Source organism: Manis javanica, chromosome 2 (genome assembly GCF_040802235.1).
Source record: "Manis javanica isolate MJ-LG chromosome 2, MJ_LKY, whole genome shotgun sequence".
In the NCBI taxonomy this organism is placed as follows: Eukaryota; Metazoa; Chordata; class Mammalia; order Pholidota; family Manidae; genus Manis; species Manis javanica.
Window position 1 is genome coordinate 107,160,430 of NC_133157.1, and position 23,415 is coordinate 107,183,844.

Sequence of the window (23,415 nt, forward strand, 5' to 3'; positions counted from 1 at the left end):
AAAGAGCTCAAAATAGAAATACCATTTGACCCAGGAATTCCACTTCTAGGAATTTACCCTAAGAATGCAGCAGCCCAGTTTGAAAAAGACGTATGCATCCCAATGTTTATTGCAGCACTATTTACAATAGCCAGGAAATGGAAGCAACCTAAGTGTCCATCAGTAGATGAATGGATAAAGAAGATGTGGTACATATACACAATGGAATATTACTCAGCCATAAGAGGAAAACAAATCCTACCATTTGCAACAACATGGATGGAACTGGAGGGTATTATGCTCAGTGAAATAAGCCAGGTGGAGAAAGACAAGCACCAAATGATTTCACTCATCTGTGGAGTATAAGAACAAAGAAAAACTGAAGGAACAAAACAGCAGCAGACTCACAGAACCCAAGAATGGACTAACAGTTACCAAAGGAAAAGGGACTGGGGAGGATGGGTGGGAAGGGAGGGATAAGGGAGGGGAAAAAGAAAGGGGGCATTATGATTAGCATGTATAATGGGGGGGTATGGGGAGGGCTGTGCAACACAGAGAAGACAAGTAGTGATTCTACAGCACCTTACTACGCTGATGGACAGTGACTGTAATGGGGTTTGTGGGGGAGACTTGGTGATGGGGGAGTCTAGTAAACATAATGTTCCTCATGTAACCATAGATTAATGACACCAAAATTTTTTGAAATCTAAAAAAATAAAAATAAATAAATAAAAATAAAGAAATGGTTAATATGTTTAACTACCATAAAATTAAAAAATTCTGTACATAAAAAGATAGGAGGAAACTCTCGTACACTGCTAGCTGGAGTGTAAAATGGTACAACTACTTTAGAAAACAGTTCGACACTTTCTTAAAATTTAAACACACACCTATCACATCTTAAAATTTAAACACACACCTATCACATATCCAGCCATTTGATTCTCAGGCATGTACCCAAGAGAGAAGGAAATACGTGTTCACTGAAAGACATGTGTAAACATCTTTGTTTTTAATAGCATGAAACTGGAATCAATGCCAATGTCCACCAACATGTGAATGGATAAACAAATTGTAGGATAGCCATATAATTGGATGTTACTCAGCAATAAAAATGAACTATTTATATATGCAACAACATGGATGAATCTCAAAGTAATTAAGCTAATGAAGGAAAGCAGACAAAGCTGAATGCATACTGTACGATTCCAGTTACATAAAGCTCTAAAAAATGTAACTCATCTAATAAAGGAGATGAGCGGATACTTGGAGATGGAAAGTGCAGCAGATGGGAGAGCAGGATTAACTCGGGGGCACCAGGAAACTTTTGGAAGTGCTGAATAATTGCACTGTTTTGATGTTGCTGATGGCTTAATAAGTACATAGATGTCGAATTTTATTTTGTTGTACATTTTAAATATGTGCAGTTTATGATGTCAATTTTAAAACTATTATAAAAAGATACTATAAAGAAAGTGAAATACAAGGCAAACACTGGAAGTAGGAATCTGCAACACATGTAACCAGCAAAGGAATGGTATTAATAATACGTTTTTTAAAACCCCTTGAACCCAATGAGAATAAAACAGAAAAATCCAATAGAAAAATAAGCAAAAGACACAACAGACAATTCAGAAGAGGGACCACAAATGGTAAACTAACATATAAAAAGATGTTCAATCTCATTAATAAGCAGGAAAAGGCAATTCTAAAATCATACTAATGTACCATTTTACTTACATAGATTTATAGAAATTTTCAAGTCAAATTGTGGGCAAGAATGTGGATCAATAGGAACTCTTACACATGGCTGGAGGATATCAGGCCCCTTTAAAAAAAAAAGGTATGCCACTTCAAAAAGCAATGCAGCCTTATACATTAAAATTGAAGTTCTTTGTACCTCATAACCCAGTAATTCTGTTCTCAGGAATATAATTTAGAGAATTCTCACATGTGTACATTAGTAGACACCTATAGCAATATTCATAGCAGCATTATTTATAATAGTAACAAACTAAAAAGAATAAAATGTTCATCAACAAGGGACTGGATGAATAAATTGTGATATATTGTCTCAAAAGAAAGGTTATCAGGATATATATGGATGAACTACATAAATGCAACAACATGGATGCCTCACAGAACTACACTACAGAAGAAGTAGTAAATTGCATAAAGGATACAATTCTTAAAATTTAAAAAAAAGCAAAACTGAACAAAGATATTGCTTAGAAACACAAACTATGTGATAAACGTTAAAAAGTAACTTCAGAGTATAGACCTTTCACCTCCTTAGTTAAATTTATTCCTAAGGATAAATCTTTTTATAGGTATTTTATACGATAAATATTTTATAGTTTTTGATGCAATCATAAATGGGATTGCTTTCTTAATGTCTCTTTCTGATAGTCCATTGTTAGTATATAGAAACACAACAGAATTCTGTATATTAGTATTATATCCTGCAACTTTACTGAATTCATTTAGTAGTCTAATAGTTTTTTGGTGGAGTCTCTAGTATCATGAATAGTACCATGTCATCTGCAAATAGTTTTACTTATTCCTTACCAATTTGGACACCTTTTATTTCTTTTTCTTGCCTGACTTCTGCAGCTAGGATGTCCAGTATGTTGAATAAAAGAGGTGACAGTTGGCATCCTGGTTTCATTCCTGAATTTACAGGAAAAGCTTTCAGCCTCTTCACCATTAAGTATGATGTTAGTTGTGAGTTTCTCATTTGGCCTTTATTGTGTTGAGGTTATGTTCTCTTTATACCCACTTTTTTCAGAGTTTTTACCATAAATGGGTATTGAATTTCATCAAATACTTTTGCTCTACCTACTAAGAAGATCATATAATTTTTAACCTTCCTATTAATGTGATGTATCATGTAGACTGACTTGCAGATATTGAGTCATCCTTATATCCCTGGAATAAATCCCACTTATTGTGGTGTATGAAAGTTTTAATGTATTGTTGAATTTGGTTTGCTAATATTTTATTGAGAATTTTGCACCTATGTTCATCAGAGATATTTGCCTGATGAATTTTCTTATTTGTAATGTCTTTGTCTGGTTTTGATATCAGGTAATGCTGACTTTGTAGAATGAATTTGGAAGTGTTCCCTCCTCTTCAATTTTTTTGAATAGTTTGAAGATAGGCATTAACTCTTCTTTAGATGTTTGGTAGAATTCACCTGTGAAGCTCTCTGGTTTTGGACTTCGGTCTGTTGGAAGTTGTTTTATTACTGATTCATTTTTATCACTAGTAATCAGTCCACTCAGATTTTCTATTTCTTCCAGATTTAATCTAAGAGAATGATAAATTCCCAAGTAAGATGAGTGCTTACCAATGAAAGAAGGGTTGGGAAGAACACACAAGTGTAGAGATTGCTCAGAGTAAGAAACTATTAAATTTGGGGGCTGATGTTCTGGTTAAGTCAGGTTCCAGTTAAGTTGCCTGGGCCAGTCAAGGTGATAATATAATAATATAGGTTTATTTTTATAATTTACATGTCTATTTCAATATTTCATGTGTATCAAATGTTACATGATAAAAACATTTGAAAGAAAAATGTTAAACTTCTTAACATGATAAGTAACAGTAAGTTATATGTAAGAAGAATATTAGAAATGTAGTAGGTAAACTTTCAGATAACAAAGAACAATTTATGAAAAACAAACCACAACTAGAAAATAAAGACAGATAAATACTCACTCTTCACTAATATCTAAAAATTTGCTAGTTGAAGCCATAGATTACTGCCAATTAAATTAACTTATTTGAAAACATTCTGTATCAGCTATTGTATATTTAAAATCCTGGAAGTACCATACATTAGGATACTATTGAAAAATAAATTATCAAAACATTTTAGCATCCTAAAAATATTCTTACATTTCAATTCAAACATCCTATTTTGATAATCCATATTTTACTGCTTATTCATAATAATGAAAAATAAAATAAATGTTTAACAACATAAAAAGTATTAAGTAAACCATCATATATGTCCTGAAAGGGAAGTTTAAAGGCATTAAAGCTGATGATTTTGAAGATTATATCATGACCAAAAAGCAATGCTAATAAACATTAGATAAAAAAAAAAAGAATCTACCCCCTGTTTTGAGAGAAATCTTCTGCATCCATGGATGTTTTAAGGCCCTTGTCTAGCTTGGATTAACACACAGTCTACAGGCACACACCTGATCATCTACAATTGCTCTCTTACAACACTAAACTATGTTTTCTACCTTTATCTTGCATCTACCTACCACTTCAGCATTTTATTAAAAATAAAAATAATAATAATAATAAAGGGAGAAATGTGGGATCCACATATAAATCAAGTATAAAAATCAAACAAATATTCATATTTGACCTGACTGTTTATAATTCATAATGCGTGATCAAAACCGAAAGTTTTTGTGATGAATGCCCTTGTACTGTTCACCATGTAAGAACTTTTTCATTATGTAAGAATTCATTCACCATGTAAGAACTTGTTCATTATGCTTCAGAAGATTGGAGACTGACGAGAAATAGGCTTGAGATGGATTAATGATTGTGCATTGAGCATTGACCCCCCTATACAGAATTTTATTGTTGTTAACAACCATTTGATCAATAAATATGAGAGATGCCCTCTCAAAAAAAAAAAAAGAATCTAAAGATGAATGTACACCATGATGGCAGCCATATTTTTAAAAAAGAAGCCTATGAAAAGGAATGGAATTAAATACTCCAAAACTATAATAGGTTTTGTTGGTTGATCAGACTACAAGTAATTCCTTACTTTTCTCCATATTTGAAGATTTTCATATGTGAATTATATTTCTTTCATAATTTAAGAGAGTTAATAAGAAAATGAAAAACTAACACTCATATATTAGGCTGGCATTAGTAAATTATTTTAAAAAATAATTTTACAAACAAATTAGTTTTACCTTCCCCATAGTGCTAGGAACATTATCCAGGTTGGTATTAAAAGAAAGGCAAGCACCAAGAAAAAAATAAAGTTAATTTAAAACCCCGTGAGAATTAAAAAAGAGACAGAAGTAAATTTAGTTGGAAAGGTGGCTAAAACTAATACAGAATATTTCCTTGAATTCATATGAAAGGACAACATGAAGGAAAAAGTTGCAAACAATCTTTTCTCCCCACACAGAATGGTTCATTTTTTGAGTGAGGAAAGAATACAAAACTCACCAAAAAAGAACACAAAGTAAAACATTTTCAAATGAGAAATTACATCAATTTGAACTTGACTTTTGAGGTACAAACAACATTTTTAAACAACTGGACACAAAGGTAAGGAGTTGGTACGCCTATCTATTAGTAGACAGCTGCTTATAATTTGGGTTTAGAGTTGGAATACTATTCTCAGGAAAATCCAAGTGTGCTCAATTTATAACAGATATAACCAAGTGTTTATTATGGAAAATGCTAGCATCCATAAAACAGAAGTTCAATGATTAAACAAGCCCTACATGTAAGCAGAATGACACTTATTGTAGCGAACAAGAATTCACTCTAATCAGTTGTTGGATATTAATTATTCTATTAACTACACTGTTCTTAATTTTTTTCTGCTTGGAAGAAAGGGGACAAGTAGCTCATTTTCTGTGTTATCTTTAATTATCTTATTCTCATAAGCCCCATACATGATTACAATCATAAGTGTTAAATGTAGGGAAATACCTAAACATTTCACATGAATCAGCATTTCACCCATGTAACTGTCTTTAATCTAAAGGGGGGAAAAGTATCATTCAAGACCTGATTCATAGACTCTCTGTAATCCTTCCATAATACCAACTCATACCAGACTTCCTGCCAGAACAGCTTTCCATGTGCCATTTAACAGATATTCCTAAATCTGTAGCTCCCTATTTAAACCCTTCTCACAAACCACCCTCAAGGCAAGTCCCCAGAAAGACTCTGAATCAGTCACACTATTTTATGAGAATCTTGTTTTCAGTCCTGCTCCACAGGATAGAGTGAGAAGGGTACTGACAGGAGGGTAGCAAGGGTCCAAATTTGGTTTCAGAAAGGAATAAAACAGCCAGCAACATAGAAGCAGCATAGTTGACAGCGTAAGAGGGAAGGGAGCCTGTAAGGTCAGCAGGCAGAAGGGCGAGCACCTTGAGAGAGAGATGGGTGTGAAATATGGGTGTAGGAAGTCTCCCACTTGTGTAGACTGAGGCAGACCGGAGGACTACAAGCAGCTGGAAGAATGGACTTGGGGGCTTCACATTCACTCAGAACCAAGGTTATGGTCAGATATGTGAGTCCTTCTGAGTGTGGGAGAGTGTGAAGGCAAAGTCGTCAGATAAACATGGCATAACTTCCTGATGCATCAATTAATTCAACAGCAGGTAATGAATGCATAACTCAAAATAATTACATGCATATTATGGGGGGAATATAAAATTTACATGAATTTGTAATTTGCAATATAATGGCTCAAATACATTTCTATGGGTTTTTCAGAACCGTTTAGGGCTAACCACCCAAGTTATGGGATTATGCCTCATTCTCTTCCACCTTTGGGGATAATTTAGGAAAATCTGCTAAGCTATCTAGCCTGGCAATCAAAATTTTCCACCATAAGCTTCTTGTCCACTTTTCAACCTTATCTTCCACTGTTGATAAATCTAATACCATGGTGAAAAACAGTGTAGACAACATCTTAAGAATGTTAAAAATTCTAATTCTACTAATTTAATAATATCTTTTTAAAATGTACAAATATTATATACTCTTTTGTATAACTTCAAATGTTCACAATTAGAAGTTCCTTATGAGCCAGCCTCAGCTACTGAAAAACTTGAGAAGCAGCAGAAAAAATGCAAAAATCAATATGAACAGCAAAAAGAATGTTTCAAGTTGCACACATCAAATCTCATGCATCCTTAGCAGAGGCCAACATGACAGTACTAGTAGTCTATTTTTCAACTTTTAAGTAAAGCCTTAATAAGTAATATTTTTTTATTTTCCCAGGTCACAGCAACTAAGAAGCAGATAATTAAATAATCAAAGGAGGAATGGGGATACTGCTGGGAACAGTCTCATTAATAGGAACTACAATGATTGCTATTAATAGAAATAGCAGTTTATAGTTTCAGAAAAAAATTAGAAACTAATAAGCCAGATACAATCATGAAAAAAATATAGAAGTGTAAGGCCATTTGATGGAAAACAAGAATAGTCTTAAGCAAGTGGCCTGCTACATGAGAATCAGATAGACTAAAATGGTCGTGGTGGTGCACTCCTCAATATCCACTGGACCCCAAATTATAGTTCAAGTTCATCACTTCCTGCTGGCCAGTGACTGGTCTAAGAATGGGCATGTGAACCAATCCTTGCCAATGAAGTGTGTGAGGAATGCACTACAGGGCTGTCTGATCTGATGCCTCCCAAGAATTCATTTGGCCTTTTGCCACCAGTCTGGGAATGGTACAAACACATGAGGTAGAGCAGAATTAAGGAAAGAGCAGAGAAACATGAAATCCAAGATTCAGGATATGAAACTTTTCCATCAGGCCCTGGAATCTATGAATTATACTATTTTCTTGTTGAAGCCAGTTTCAGTTGAAATTTCTGCTGCAGGCAGTCCAGTGACACTGGTTACACACACTAAGCTCAAGTTCTGGTGTCGGCACTAGGTGACTTGGAGTAAGAACTTAATTTCATTGAGCCTCAGTATTCTTTGGCAAAAATGTCCTTGTTGATAATTGTGAGGATTCAATGAGAAAACAGAGCTCAAGCATCTTGTATCACATGTGGTCTGTTACTCTAAAGGGTGGCACACCCTAAAACCACACTGTAAAGAGACCATTTCAGAAGCTAGATACATTTGGAAAAGATTTTTATCCAGAATTATTTTAATTTAAAATAATGAAGAATATTAGCAAAATTGTTTCTTTACCAGGATAATGAGCATTTTTCCTAATCAGAGAGCTAATGATAAATTTCATGGAAATGTGCTAAAACCATTTATATATACACACACACCTGTAAATGGTTCTAGCACTTTTCCTTTATATATGTAATTTTAGTTGTAAAATACACATAACATAAAATTTGCCATCTTAACCATTTTTAAGTGTATAATTCAGCGGCATTAAGGACCTTCACACTGTTGTGCTATTATATCACCATCATCCATCCATCAAGGTCTTTTCATCTGGCAAAACTAAAAGTCTGTCCTCATTAGATGCTAACTTCCCATTCCCCCTCCCTCAATTGTCAAAACCTAGACTCACAGATTTTTCACTCCTTAAAGACTATAAGCCATTTCCATATGGGTGACCTGAGAATGTTAGGGGAATAATTCTGGGCTTAAAGTAATTAAGATACTTACATTGAAATTCTCCTATCCCAGAATAGAGTATTCGTACAGTAGTTCCAAGAGGTAGCAGTGAGATTCCATTTTCTCTCTTTGTTTAACCAAATAGAAAAATTGAAAGACAAGAGAAGTGTTTAGAACAGGACAAAAACCAATTTTTGGTTCTCTGTCACCTCACCTTCCATCTTTGGGGAAGCACCTCCCAGGATGCTGCAGCCCCTCAGCCTAGTCCCTCTGCGTGTTCCTCTTGTTCTGCTGATGCCCCAGCCAGTTCACGTCATCAGTCTATTCAGGTCAACCTCAACATCCAGTTCCAAACTTATTTACACAGAGATTTCCTTAAATAACCCTGAATATCAGATCAGCTCTTTTACCCAGCATTTCTCCAAGATTTAGATGTTTCATCATTATTTTCTGTATATTATCATGAAGTTTTGGTAAGCAAATACTTTTTTAAAATTTTAAGTTTACTTTATTTTATCAAGCGACACAGAGTTTAACAGGCTAAATCCTACTGTAGTTTAAAACAAAAGTACTATGACACTGTCCCATCTCTTCCCAAACTCCATTCTTCTATCCTGGAGGCAAACACTTGTGAATCTTTCAGCTACTGAATCTGGCATTTAAATATCTCCTCATTTCCATATAATATGTATCTTTATATATATATATATATATATATATATATATATATATATATATATGGCTATTTCTTAATTTACTGAGATGCACTTTACATAATGTAAAATTAACCATTTTAAAGTGAGTAACTCAGTGGCATTTAGTACATCCATCATGTTGTGCAGCCACCCCCTTTACCTAGCTGCACGACACTTGCATCACTCCAAAATAAGTCTGCCACCCAGCAAGGAGTTTCTCCCTGCTCCCCTCCCCCGCTAGTCCCTAGCCACCAACAATCTGCAATAGGCTCTATGGATTTATCCTTCCTGAATATTTCATTCTGGTGTTTGTGTCTGGCTTCTTTCATTTACCATAGTGTTTTGGAGGTTCATCCATGTGGCAGCATGTAACAGTACTTCACTCCTTATTATGGCTGAAGAATATTTCAGTGTGTGTACGTACCGTAATTTGTGTATCCATTCATCTGTTGATGGACTGATGGACCTAACAGCTGGTTGCACCTTTCGGCTATTGTGAATAGTGCAGCCATGAACATGCATATACATGTACTTGTTTGAGTCCCTGTTTTCAATTCTTCTAGGTACATACCCAGGAGTAGAATTGCAGGATCATATGGTAACTCTATGTTTAACTTTTTGAGGAACCATCAAACACAAACACTTATTTTACGTACACATTCTACTTAATGAAGTAAGTTTCCTGAAGAGAAGTCCTTTTTTAAAACTAAGTTTGCATTTTGTTTGCTTGCTTTCCTTCCTCCCTTCTCACTCTCTCTCTATCTCTGTCTCCAAGTCACATGGCTCCTGGTATGTTTCTCTAGATACTCCAAAACTATTAAGTCGTGACTTCGTAAACCTTGAGATTGCTATAAGAAAATACTGTAAAGAATAAGGTCTCCTTAACAAAGAGAAATCCTATCATTTCGTCTCTTTCACTAAATAGGGCTGGGTAAAAGGAAAAAAAAGGCAAGTTTTTTTCTTGTTTTCCATCTCTGAAAATTTATTCCATATCAGACCAGTCTTGATGTTTCTCCACCCACATACTCTACTCTACAGATAAAGAATTTATCAGTAACTAAAATATAATGCAATTTTAAAACTGTTTTAAACTTGTGATGAATAGCAAAGCCAGCAAAAAAGAATTATTTAAACATGGAAACAACAAACTTGGGACAAATACTGAATCATAAAATATTTCCCTGGGACACAAAACTTGCTTATAAACAAATGGCTCTTCAGAATATTTCTGCCACCTTATAAACCACATGAAAATATTTTGAAAAGGAAAAATGCAAAACAAAACTGTTCTGATAAGTACTGAGACATTTAATAGATGAAGGACCATTTCTGAAGCAAGCACTTATTTTAACTACTGCACCACACTTTATATGGAGGATATAAGGTAAGGAAGGCAAGAAAACACATTCATTCCGCACCTACTAAATATCCTGAGTAGGCTAAAATGGAAACAAAGAGGATTTCTGCTAACCGGTAGGCAAGCTTGATCATAATGGCTTTGACACTAAAACATAGCTCCAAAGGGGAAAACCCATATGAAAAACTTGTTGAGAAGATACACATATTTTAAGGTGACGTATATGTAGTTCTGTGTGATCACTGCTGTGAGGGTCTGGGTCTCATTATCAGGATTAGTTGTTCTCTTCCTGAACAAATTATTTGTTTTTAGATTGTAGATACAGCGATATGTCACTGATGATGTTTCTATTTTTGCACTGTCTGCTAGAGAACTCAGAGCCCAGTTTCCTGACCCACATCTCCAAGGGCAGAGGATTTTGTACCAGACATTTTGTATGCTAATCTCATCTTAGGTTCATTTTTTTCTTATCCCTATTTCAACTCTTATGGTTATGTATCTTTATTTAATTGCTCTGACTTTAAATCTATTAGGAATAATGTAAAAACATAAAGAAATCAGCCTCTCCAGCCATCCCACTCCCAAAAAGACTTTTGATTTTAGGATGCTCCTTAGCTGGTGTATTTTCAGCAATGTGTAATTGATCGAGGATTAGTTGTTCTCTTCCTGAACAAATGATTTGTTTTTAGATTGTAGATACAGTGGTGTAGATTGTAGATACAGATCTTAGGTGACCAGTATCATTGGGCTTAAGAACATGGATACCACTTACTGTACCTCACTTTTCTCACTTATCGATGGGCAAAATTCTTACCTCATTATACAGTGTAAAGAAGTAAAAATACCAAGTGCAGGCAACGCTTTCAAAATGACAGGGTGTAAAGAGAAAAGGTGACCTAGGCAGGGGGTTTAGTACCAAAGCAGAATTTCATTCCTGTGTGTGGTTTTTGTTTGTTTGTTTAATGTTCGTGCATGTGTGTGCTGTTGAGAAAGGAGAAACGTGAACTTAATGCCACGACTGGCACAGGAAGGATGACAAGGAAGTATAAACCCACCTCATATTTAAGAAGTTGAATATGGGAAGAAAATAAAAATTTAGGACCTAAAAGAACTATGGATGATGTCAAAGATAAAAATGTTCTGCAGTAATCTGGGGTCTGCCTTATAAAGCAACCATTCCAGTCTACCCATCTGTCTTTAAAGAAGCTTTTAATAGGTAAAGCCACATAAATGTTTCTTTTTATTATGCACATGTAAATATCTTTTAATTTACATGATAGATCAAGATCTATAAAGCTGCTCCTAGTAAACTGGATTAGATTTCCCCATTCAATTTACCCCATTAAATCATGTGGTCTTTCTGTGTGCTCAATACTAGGCCAGTTTGGAGACGGGGAGGGGAGAGAGTCCCTAGATGGAGAAGCTGGTTGTAAATGTAATACTTGGGAAGGGCCAACAAATTTCATCTTATTCAGAAAATGACAATGCAGGTTCACCCTGAAAGTGAAGTCCTGATTGTATATACTGAGTTTATGTTTTCACTTATAATTTGTGATCCAAAATTTGTACATATGGCATTTATTTAACACAAGGGATGCCTAGCATAAAAGGATGATGCATTTACCAATTTAGAACTACTACAAAATGTATACATAAGAATCCATCACAAGGGGAATTTGGTGATCCAAAACTAAGTCCTATATTGTAGATGAGAGTTTGTTTTAGGTGGATCTAAATAAAGGTATTGTTCATTTATTTCATAAGAAGGAACTTCCCAAATACCCTGAGAATAGTTCTGTTTCATTTTGTGTGCACAGATTCTATTATGTTCATATATTTTAATAACATAGCCTCGTCTTACAGAAGTATAAGCACAAATTTCTTGGATGCAGCATTAATCAGAATGCTTCCATAAAATCTTAAAGAATAGGAAGAACAATAATGCCTTTCAAAATTGAAACATTTGTATCACAATTTCTGCTTTTATTTTCTTTACAACTTCTGCGTTTTTAATACTGTTAAGGCAAAAATACAACCATTAACTTGCAAATTGGGGCAAAGTATTTCCCTTTAAAACAAAACCACTTCTTTCTTAAAGATCATGGCTTTTAAAGGTCATTTTGGTGAACTGAGTAGTGACATTTATCCTTTAAATAAGACGTTGTAAAAGTTAAAGTGGCATGTAAGCTTTGCTTTTCTTGCATGGTCAGGTTTAATTGTTAAAACGTGGGTAATGTAATTACTTCCTTTGAATCAGTTCTACCTTATTTTTAAGAATACATTTGTAGATGAGAAAATTAATATACATGTCTTGACACTGAAATTCATGAAGTTACATGTTAGTCTTCTGCTTAATGCTCATTTTAAATATCCCCAGTATATATTGGAGACTTCACATTGTGAATCCTAAAATAAATGTAAAATCTTACAACTACATCAAAGAAACTCTAAAAGTGATATAACTTTTATCACTGGATCACATAATACTCAATAGTAAAGAGGAAGTAAGATAAAATAATAAAATAAGGAATTAAAGGCTCTTCATAAATAAATTTGTTAGGGCGTCATATGTACAAACTCTGATCACAGTCTTCTCATCAAATTTATTTGCTCCTTCACTCATTTCTTTGACTCAATGTGAGCTAACCACCAAAGGGGTAAAGATACAAAGACCTTGTTTCTCTGTCCTCTACCATCAAAATGAAGAGACAGACATGCAAATAACAGTTGCAATAGAATGAAGTAACTGTTGGAAGAGAGATAGGTCCCAGTGCTGTGGGAGCAGATGGGAAGAAGCTACCCTGGGGGTAGAGGAAGCTTTAACAGACAGGTGTTAGCAACTGACTGGATATCAGGGTAAGTTCAAAGAAGAAATCTAAGTTCAGACACCTGACTTGGAGTATTAGCTGGTGTCACCTCTGACTGAGGAAATACAGAAAGGCGAGCTGGTCTGGGGAGTGAAGAAGTGATGATTTCAGATTTGTATTTATTAAGTTTGAGGTGCCTATGCAAGAGTTGGATGGGATACCCAATAACCAGTTTGCAAGTCTGAACTCAGAAGACAGTTCTGAGCTGAGCAGATCTGAGAGTAGGTTTGAAGCCATGGATATAAATGAAATTGCCTAGAGGTGACAGAAATGGTAGATGATGAAGCATTAATTTTGCTGGGGAATACAGTAATCTGAATTGGCTGTTTTTTAGAATGCCTTCAACTCCAGAATCATATCACATATTCTAGGGGGAATTAAAGCCAAACCTTGTTAGAGATACTGAAGAATTTTAATGAATGTCTTGTGTAAAAATAACTACAACTACTACTGATGATGATAATAGTGTCACCATGCAAATCAACACAGGCTCCTAGATAGAGAGAACTTAGGCAGAGCCTTAAAAATCAGACTATAAAGGAACAGAACTTTCATATTAACTAATCTGTCGAATGGTCACTGCTATTGAAATCATCATTCCTATGAGGCTGTAAGTATGGAAAGGGCTTTTAAAATATTAGTCGATGGATAGATTTTTAAAGAACAGCATTTGCACCTACCATCTGGTCCATTACGGTCTGTGTGGGTAGGAGTCAGACTGATCGGATGGAAGTACAAAACAAAATCTCAGATGATACAATAAAACTGAAATGATGAGTGACTGTGAATGGAAACCAGTAGCTCTTGATATTGGCCTTATGGTCTTAGAAATGGAGAAATAACTCAGTGTGATAGCCAGGGAGAAAGAGCCAAATGAAAATAGTCTTACAGACCAGAACCTGCATGGATGGGCATACAAGAGGCACCCCAGGAATCCGAGCCAGTAAACACAGTCCAAAGCTTCCAACAGCTCTGCCAGCGATGCTCTAGTAACTCGCTCTACTGACTTCCTGGTGTTAACCTTGGCTGTTCCCCATCTTCATCCTCTGAGATTACACACTGAATCAGACACCTGCATGCTACCCTAACCCCACTCACGACCCTGCCCCATTTGCCCCATTTGGCATAGTGAAGCAAGTCTGTGCTCTTCAGGGGCAACTAAAGATTGAATAGGTAATACTCAAATTTTCTGGACATACTTGCTTGGGAGCAGTAAGAAATAAGGCAAGCAATATTTAATCACATAGTATTTATAAGCATTAATAATTAGATACTGGCTATATGTGCAAGTTCATCAAATTTTTTGAAGTGGAAATAATGGCATGGTAACATTTGATCTTTCACAGCAAACACACAAGTTCAGAGGCCCCATGAAAATAAAATTCAACTGCTTCTGACATTTGCAGTGAATATTAATTTGATCGAAAGTATTTGTTAAAAACTTCAAAGAGAAATGTCCTTGAAATAATGTAGGTTCAAAATAGATACCTGGTAAGCTGTAGTTAAACTGCAATACAATCATTTTAAATCTCTCCTTTAATATTCAATATCACATTCATCTCCTCTGTTTGGTATGAGCTTACCACACAGTTTAGCAGTCACTTATAGAATTTGCCAGTATGTTCATTGACTGGGCCCCTAACAGTGGCCACATTCCCAACAGGTTAAGTCAACAAAGGGGCTGTGGTTGCAGGTAGGGACATTTATGTTCCTTTTTCCACATTCTTCCTTCAAACTACAGAGAAGCAAGCTCCTGCTATCACTTTGCCTTCCCCCTCCACACCAGACATAGTTGATAACCTGTACAGTTCAGCCCTTGAGCTTTGGAGAGGTGAAGTCTAGAAACTACATTTCTCCTATGCCTGCAGGGCCCCAGTGAAAGTCCTCTGCTGAAAGTGCCTCCCATGAGGTTGGAAGGGGAAGTCCTTGTCTTTGGATGGCAGCCACAGGCAGGCTCCAGTGTCAGCGAGCAGAGGTACGCCTGACCTGTAGATGTGACACCCTCTTGGGACTCCCATACTTTTAGGAGGCCTGAAAGAGGTCATCCTGACCTTGGCTCTCCCATTTCTGGTGGATGTGTAGGTCTAATTCCTGGAGTTAAACTTCTTCTCACTGAGATCCCTTCATTAGCTTCGGTTTTCTCTCGCTCCCTTTCCTGGGAGAGGCAGTGGTTGGTATGTGCTTCTGTTACCCGGACAAGGTTTTCCTAGCAGGCAAGGGAACTTCCTCTTTCACTTTCTGGGATCAGACACAGAGGCTGTCCTTTGTTTCTTGTTCCCTGTGGTAAACACATCTGAGCAGTTCCCAAACCTCCTGTATTTGTTCCCTACTGTTATTGTGACAAATTACCACAAACTGAGTGGCTTAGGAAACAACCTTATTATCTTGGAGTTCTTCTGGAGGTCAGAAGTCTGCCTGGGCTAAAATCAAAGTATCACCAGGGCTGCATTCCTTCTGGAGTCTCCAGGGTAGAATCTATTTCTTTGCCTTTTCACTCTGTAGACTGCCCACAGTCCTTGGCCTGGAGCCCTACATCATCTCAGCCTCTTTTCTGTCACCTTCTTGCCTCCCTCTTTATATAGACCCTTGTGATTCTACTGGACCCAACCCACTAATCCAGGATAATCTCACATCTCGAGATCCTTACCATAATCACATTGGCAAAATCCCTTTTGCCATGGAAGGTAAAATATTCACAGCTTTTGGGAATTAGATATGGACATTTTTGGGGGGGTGGCCATTATTCTGCCTACCATATCTTCCTTCTCAAAGCAGCCCGTCAGCCACTTCCATATTCAAGCAAGTGGTATCAGGTCTGTTCTGAAGAGCCAGTCCCTCCCTCCCTCTGCACACCTGAGCTTACGGGGCCCAATTCCAGATAAAGTAGAGTAGGAGTAGCAAACCCACTCTGAATGAAGCCTAAAGCATATTCAAAGATAGATTTCATGAAACTCTTCACTGTGGATTAAAGGAAAATTATTACTTTTATTTTCCATCTGGTCAGCAATTGCTTGATTAGTTTGCTTTATCGATCAGAACCCTAGAGTCTGAGATGGGTAGACAGTAGTAACCCAGTCCACTAGACTCATTATACCTACTACCTAGATATTTCATGAACTACCTGAAAATTCTGCTGTAACAGACTTTGATTCTAATGTATGTATTCTGTAATTCAGATTTTGTAAAACAAATTTCTCAACTGATGACATACCTGTATAAATCTATATTTGCATATAAGTTTAATATAACTTGAATCATCTGAAAAATATAATTAATTTCACAAAAAGACTTCTACCACTTGACACTAAAATACAGTAAAATCATAGCACCCAAAATTTTTTAACTTTATATCAGGATAGAATGCAAAGCCTTATAAATGCTGATCAATGAAGCTATTCTATTCATTCACATTGGATTAACAAGCACACACTATACTGTTCACACTGCCAGTTCCTTCAGCCAATACAATCCTCATTAGCTATAAATAAAGTCTTCTTCAAGACATTCATAACTGAATATTTAAATCAATATCAGATGCAAAAATGTCCTTGGTGACAACAAAGCAACTGTGTTCAAAAAGCATAATACCTGCCCGTGCAGGAGTCTCATCATCTGTTTAACTGATAATAGCATTATTTGATTAGAACACATCAAAGGATTAATGGAAATTTTTAAATAATATGATGGCAAAGCCAGAAACTACACTGGCCTGAATTATAATGCAGCTCAGGAATACTTTGGCCCAGAAAAAGTGCAGGCTTCAGAAGGCTATGCCCCATCCTACTCCTGCCACTTATGTTCTTATGCTCTCACCGACACATCCATTCACATCCATCCATTCATTCATTCATTCATTCACTCCTTCCACATCTCCTATGTACTCAAACACTGGGGATATGAAAATAAACAACACACAGTTCTTTCAGTTTGCTCATTCTCTACCAGAGGGGAGGAACATTCAAACAATTCACTCTCTCACAATATGAAAGGGCTAGAACAGAGGTCACTGAAAACAAGAGAAGGAGTCAGTGATTCCACCCAGAAGCTCCCAGCAGGAGGCATCACGGTGTGGTGTTTGCCTGTGGAGCCGACTGCCTCTTTGTGGCTTCATCTCTCCATGATTCACATCACTGTGTGTTAAGCAAAGATAATGACAGCACTTTAGGTACAATAAGGGCCAGAAAGACATAGGAATAAGAGCTAGACAGGTGTAAGAAGTGCCTTATACATGTTTGTTAAATAAATTACTTGTAAGTTTCACAGAAGGGTAACATCTGGTCAAAACACCTAGAGGGCAAGTCAAGGACACCTTAACTCCAAACTTTGCACATCTCAGGAGCTGAAGAACTGATGTATCTGCTTCCAGAAAAACCCAGGCCCCTGGGGGGTACACACTTTCCCTTTCTCCAGTCTGAGCACATCTGACTTTCTCTTGGAGTCCACCAGTGCCCTAAAGGTACCATCTGCAAGTCCTGCCAGTTCTTACTCCAACCAAACCTCTAGTTTGCCCCACTTCTCACCTTCTACAGAGTCATACCTGTATGTCCCCCTCTGCTCTGGCCCCTTCTAACCTCTTCTCCACAAAGTAGCAGGTAATCAAAAATATGACTGTGAAATCAAGGCAAGGAAATTTTAAAAGTGAAAGCACACTTTCCTGAGGCTAAGGAAAAATGCACGCCATCAGCCACAACTTCCAGGCCTCAGGTGGTGTGGTTCTTCCTCCCCGACTCCTTCCTATATCCCCCTTCCTCTTGCTCTGTGCACTGTACTCACACTGGGCTCCTATCATGTATCACCAAGTGGAGGCTTCCTGCATGTTGTACCCGTTGTATTTTGAAAATAATCTAACTCAAAAATGCATTTAATGCATCTGACCTACTGAACATCATAGCTCAGCTTACCCACCTTAAATGTGCTCAGAACACTTACATTTAGCCTGATCAAAATCATCTAACACAAAGTCTATTTTATAAAAAAGTATTGAATAGCTCACGTAACTGATTGAATACTGTATTGAAAGTGAAAAACAGACTAGCTGTCTGGGTACAGAGTGGTTGTAAGTGCATTCATTGGTGGTTCATCCTCGTGATCGTGTGGCTGACCGGGAGCTGTGCTCACTTCTGCTGCCCGGCATCACAAGAGCGGGTCCATCTGCATATCACTAGCCTAGAAATAGATCCAAATTCAAAATTCAAAGTAGGGTTTCTACTGAATATGTTGCTTTTGCACCATCATAAATTCAAAAAATCATAAGCTGAACCATCGTTAAATCAGACACTGTCTATACAGACACATGCCGTAACATGGAGGAACCTTAAGAGCATCACGCTAAGTGAAAGAAGCCAGTCACAAAGGGCCACATATCATATGACTCCATTTAGATGAAATGTCCAGAACAGGCAAGTCCCTAGAGATGGCAAATAGGTTAGTGGTTCCAGGAGCTGGCAGGGCAGGCAGGTAGAGAATGGCCACTGACTGCTGGCATGCAGGTTTCTTCTCAGGGAGACAGAAATGTTCTAAAATTAGATTGTGGTGATCAGTGCATAACCCTGTAATGCACTAAAAAGAAATTTTAACTGTATACTTTAAATGCATGCATTTTAAAAAATGTGAATTATATCTCAATAAAGCTATTTTTAAAAAAGAGGGAAGAAAAAAGATTCTCTGAGTTCTGCTTTTCCTTATTCACCACTGAGATCACCGTCCTCAGGGTCCTCACCTCTTCCCAGCCCACCTCCCAGAAGACTCCTTTTTCCAACAGAGACCCAACCCTGGGTCCTACCATGAAATGTTCACAGCAACCTCACTCAGTCTGTACTTCTCTAAAAAAAAATTAAATTTTACATATATATGAAATTTATACCCTATATATTTTTTTAAATTACAAATTCCAAAATTTTCAGAAATTTGAATTTCCAAAGATCTAGACTGATCATCTTTTCCAGGGGTCAGGAAAGTAATCCCCACAGGCCCAATCTAACCCTGGGCCAGTTTTTTGTTTGGTACTGCCCTTTAGTTAAAAGTAGCTTTTACATTTTCAAAGAGTTGCTTAAAAAAAAAAAAAAAAAGACTATGTGACAAAAACCAAATGTGACTGCAAAGTCTAAATATTTATTTACTATCTGGACCTTTATAGAACAAATTTGATGACTGCCAGATCTATATTTTTTTTTTCTATGAATCACTGAGAAAAAAAAGGCGAGCAAGGGTGAGTAGGAGAGGGAGAGCAGAATAGGAAAACTTAAACCCTTTCTTTTGTATCAATGTTCCCAATAAAAAGAAAAGAACAAACTTCCTTTTCCCAAGGAAGCCAGCTTGTCCAGATTCATGAGAGCTGATTGTTAAATTTTCAAGAATTTTGCAAGTCAGTTGACATCACGCTGAAATCGGCTGTGGAAATATTTACAACACAAAAATCAGCAAACAGCACAAATCAGGGCATTTCCCTCCTCCAGCAATCCAGCACATCTCCAAATGAAAACCTTCTGAAAATATTCACAGCTCTCTACTTTCCAGAAATCACAGGCTAGGGATGAAGCTTTGAAGTCTGCATTTGGTCCACAGGGAATGTGTAGAAGGAATAACATGGTGTCATGAAAAGCTAGAAATGGACAGAGAAATACATAAGGCAATGTTTGGGGCCCTCCAAAGAAAATAAACCTCAGAGTCTCACCATAATTGTCTCTCACCCCCTCTGCCCTTGTCCCTATTTTGCTGGGATACCCATTCTATGCCTGAGTGACCACCAGGAGAGTCTCCAGTCCCAGGATACTGCTGTGAGGGTCCAGCCCATTGCCAGACCCGTAGCAGATGAAAACAAGCCCCTAGCTTTAACCAAGGCAATGAGTTGCTAAGAGTAGATCTTAAATGGTCTCCCAACAAAAAAGGGCAACTACATGATGTGATGCAGTTGTCAGCTAATGCTATGGTGATAATTACTTTCAGTAAATAAGCATATCAAATCAACACGTTGTGCCGTAAACGTACGCAATGTAAATTATATCTCAATAAAGCTGGGGTGGGGAAGGCAATGGAAGGGAAGATTTCCTGATCACTGCTAGAGGGGAGGCAGGTCCCACTTCACGTAAAGGTGCTGGAAGGACCAGGACCCTGAGGGTTAGCCAGAGGATGACGGCAAGAGGAAGGACAGACTGTAGGGTGACTGTAGGACAGAGGGAAGGAAATAGAGAGGACAGGATAATTGTTTTGTGTTTTCTACAAAGGGATACTAGATGCCATCAGAACTCTCAGGGAGTTTTCAACAAGCTAAGACCCTGTCCCCTGTGCAGGATGGGGTCACAGTGGAGGCCTCAGGGTGGGGCCCTAGGACAGCAGCCCATCCCCTCCAAAACCAGGAGTGACACTGACAGCAACCCTGAGATTGGTTTTGCAAGAGTCTTAATTCTCAACGATGTCTACATATTTAATGTTTGTTATGCATCCTATTTACTTATTTATGCTTTATTAATTTAACATGAGTTTATAAAATTGTTCCTAACAGCTGGTAAATAAAGGAGATCCAATATTGTCTATTTAGTAGAACGGTTTTATGTAATAGATAATATATAAATATATATTCTCCTGTTCTGGAATAAACCAGTAAGAAGTGCAAAAAAATGCCAAATTAGATCTTCATAGTGTCACATTATGGAAACCAGGATTTTATTAATTAGAAATTAATACTCATATTCCCATATGAAAAATCAACTTATCATACCATTTTTTTCATGTTCAGCCATGAATTAAATAGGTTTTTCCCAAGGCAGCTGGGAACATAAATTCCACATATAATATCATTTCTATGAGAAAAACAATTTCCAAATAACCTGCTTATGGAAAACATTCAGAACAAAATGTGTTTGTCAACTAAGCAAAAAAATTATGTGTACACCACATGGAAAACTAAAGTCACCCCCTCTTTCTTATCATTGTATGATAGTTTGGTTTCCATGCTGGAGTACATATTCCCTCACCCAACACACACACCGTGTCTCCTGCAGTTCTCTGGCTGAAACTCTGACAGTTATATGGAAATGGATTTCTCACGACTGTACTTCAAGGTGGCCAGCTCCATTTTTGCTGCAGTAGTAACTTTCCCTGGCAGAAAACCTACTTTAAGTTAATGTAAATTGGCCAAGGTCATCAAGAGTGCTAGGAACAGAACTGGTAACCTACAAGTACTAAACCCAAGGCTCTCTTTCTCTTTCTAGAGCAAAAAAAATGGGATGGGCACCACAGAACATTTTTCTCTGTTACAGCAAAACCATTATGAATGCTGAGGATTGAAAAGACTATCTATTGAGTCAACTTGTGAAATGCGACTGCTCTGAGCTAGTAGCTATAGTTTAGTATGGTAATTTGTCAGAAATGTAATATAGGTTATCCAACTTTAACACACAGGCCCAGTATCTGCTTAAAACATCCTGGTAGAACCATCAAAAAATCCTACCAGTTCAACCAACAGTGCATTTAAACAGATCCAATGAGAGGCAACCAATGAGAATAGTCATGTTAAGACAAGGAGGAAGCAAACCCAGCAGCAAGAGACAGGAGGAGCTGAAAACCTGATCTCTCAATTACTCTCATATTCCTGTTCTTAGTCCAGACTTGGCTAGGTGATTCCATTGAGAAATAATGTCCCAGAAACAGCTTTGTCTCCCAGTTTGGCCCTGATCTCCACTTCTGGCTCTTTGAGTACCCCTCTTCCTAGCCTCCTACTGCCACGGCCATTGAAGAAACACAATGGGATCCCTTAGGGGAAGAAGACCCCTGCCCCATTCAAGGAGCTCTTGCATGGACAGTGCGATGGAATGTCCTCTTCTCACCCTGAGGATGGAGCTTACAGCAGCAACCTTCCAGATGTCCCAGGCCAGAAGGCGTTTCATGGAAAGAGTTAGGCCAATTCTGGGATAATTGCATTTATTTCCTAATTATTTCTAGCAGCAGATGTAAACAACCATTGGGATCCTTCAAGGTCATTTCCAAAAATAACAGCTAAGGATCCTGGAAGAATTCTGCCTCTGACCACACGCCTGGCCAAAAGGAGGGACGAAAAGGCCAGAAGACCAGAGATGATACCATAATAACATCTTACACTAATTAAGCATATACTATGCACCAGGTGCACAGAGTAGAACAGACGTGAGTAAAATACGTGGTATTTATAGTCACAACAGCTAAGAGGGAAATAAGTGCAGGAAAGGGGCTTAAAAAGTTACAGGGATGTAATCTTAAATTGGATAACCCAGAGAGGCCTCACTGAGAAGGGGTACTGTAGAAAAGATTGGGATGGAGTAAGAAGTGAGTCAAGCAGGTTTCTGGGGAAAAGCATTCCAGACAAAAGGTAAAACAAGTTCATAGTTGCTTAGGAGGGAGCATATGTGGTGTGTTGTAGGAACAGGAAGTATACCAGTGTGGTAAAAGCACACTGACGGGGAAAATAGGAGAAGTCAGAAGGGGCTACATAGTGTTGAACCTGATAAGTTAACTAAGTTAATTTTAAGGACTTTTTCTCTTACTCTAAGAGAGATGAGAAGATGTATAAGCAGAGGAATAGGATGAGCTCACTTACAAGGCAGGAGTGTTGCTCTGGCTGTGTGTGACCTAGACTTTGGGATGGAGCAAGGATGGAAGCAGAGAGAGAAGTTGGGAGGGCACTGCAAAAATACAGGGCAGAAATGGTAGGGGCTCTAGGCTGGTGACATGAGATGGGGTGAGAACTGGTCAGATTTGGACTGTATCTTGAAGGCACAGCTGCAGGATTTCTGAACACACTAAACCCTGGCTGTAAGAGAAAGAAGTCAAGGACTACTACAAGTTTTCTGACCCAAGCAGTCAAGAAAATGGAGCTGCCACTTGCTGAGAAGAGGAAATAAGAAAACAGGTTTTAGGAGAAGCCTATCAGAGTCTCTGTCCAAAAAGTGATGTTGATAAAGGGAATAGCCTTTTTGATTTAGAATCTTTAGAAGATATGGCTCTTGTATTTAGATTTCCAATTTTACCTAAGCAATTACTCGACCATTATTGCTCATTCACTATGTATTCACTCATGCACAATTCATTCATTCATTTAACAAACGTTTACTTAGTGTCCATTATGTGAACAGTGTGCAATAAACAAGAAATACTTGGTTCTTTTCCTTATAATACTTATTTACAATCTAGAGAGGAAACAATAAGCAAATAATTATGCAAATACATCTA

General features: G+C 37.3%; 2 protein-coding genes across 2 annotated transcripts in view; one reads left to right on the forward strand and one right to left on the reverse strand.

Annotated features, from left to right (window-relative positions):
- The window catches only part of KIAA1217 (KIAA1217 ortholog), a 622,979-nt gene that overhangs the window by 597,043 nt on the left and 2,521 nt on the right, over positions 1-23,415 (reverse strand). The window lies entirely within an intron of this gene.
- Positions 1-23,415, forward strand: part of LOC108405600 (uncharacterized) — a 108,967-nt gene that overhangs the window by 60,895 nt on the left and 24,657 nt on the right. The window lies entirely within an intron of this gene.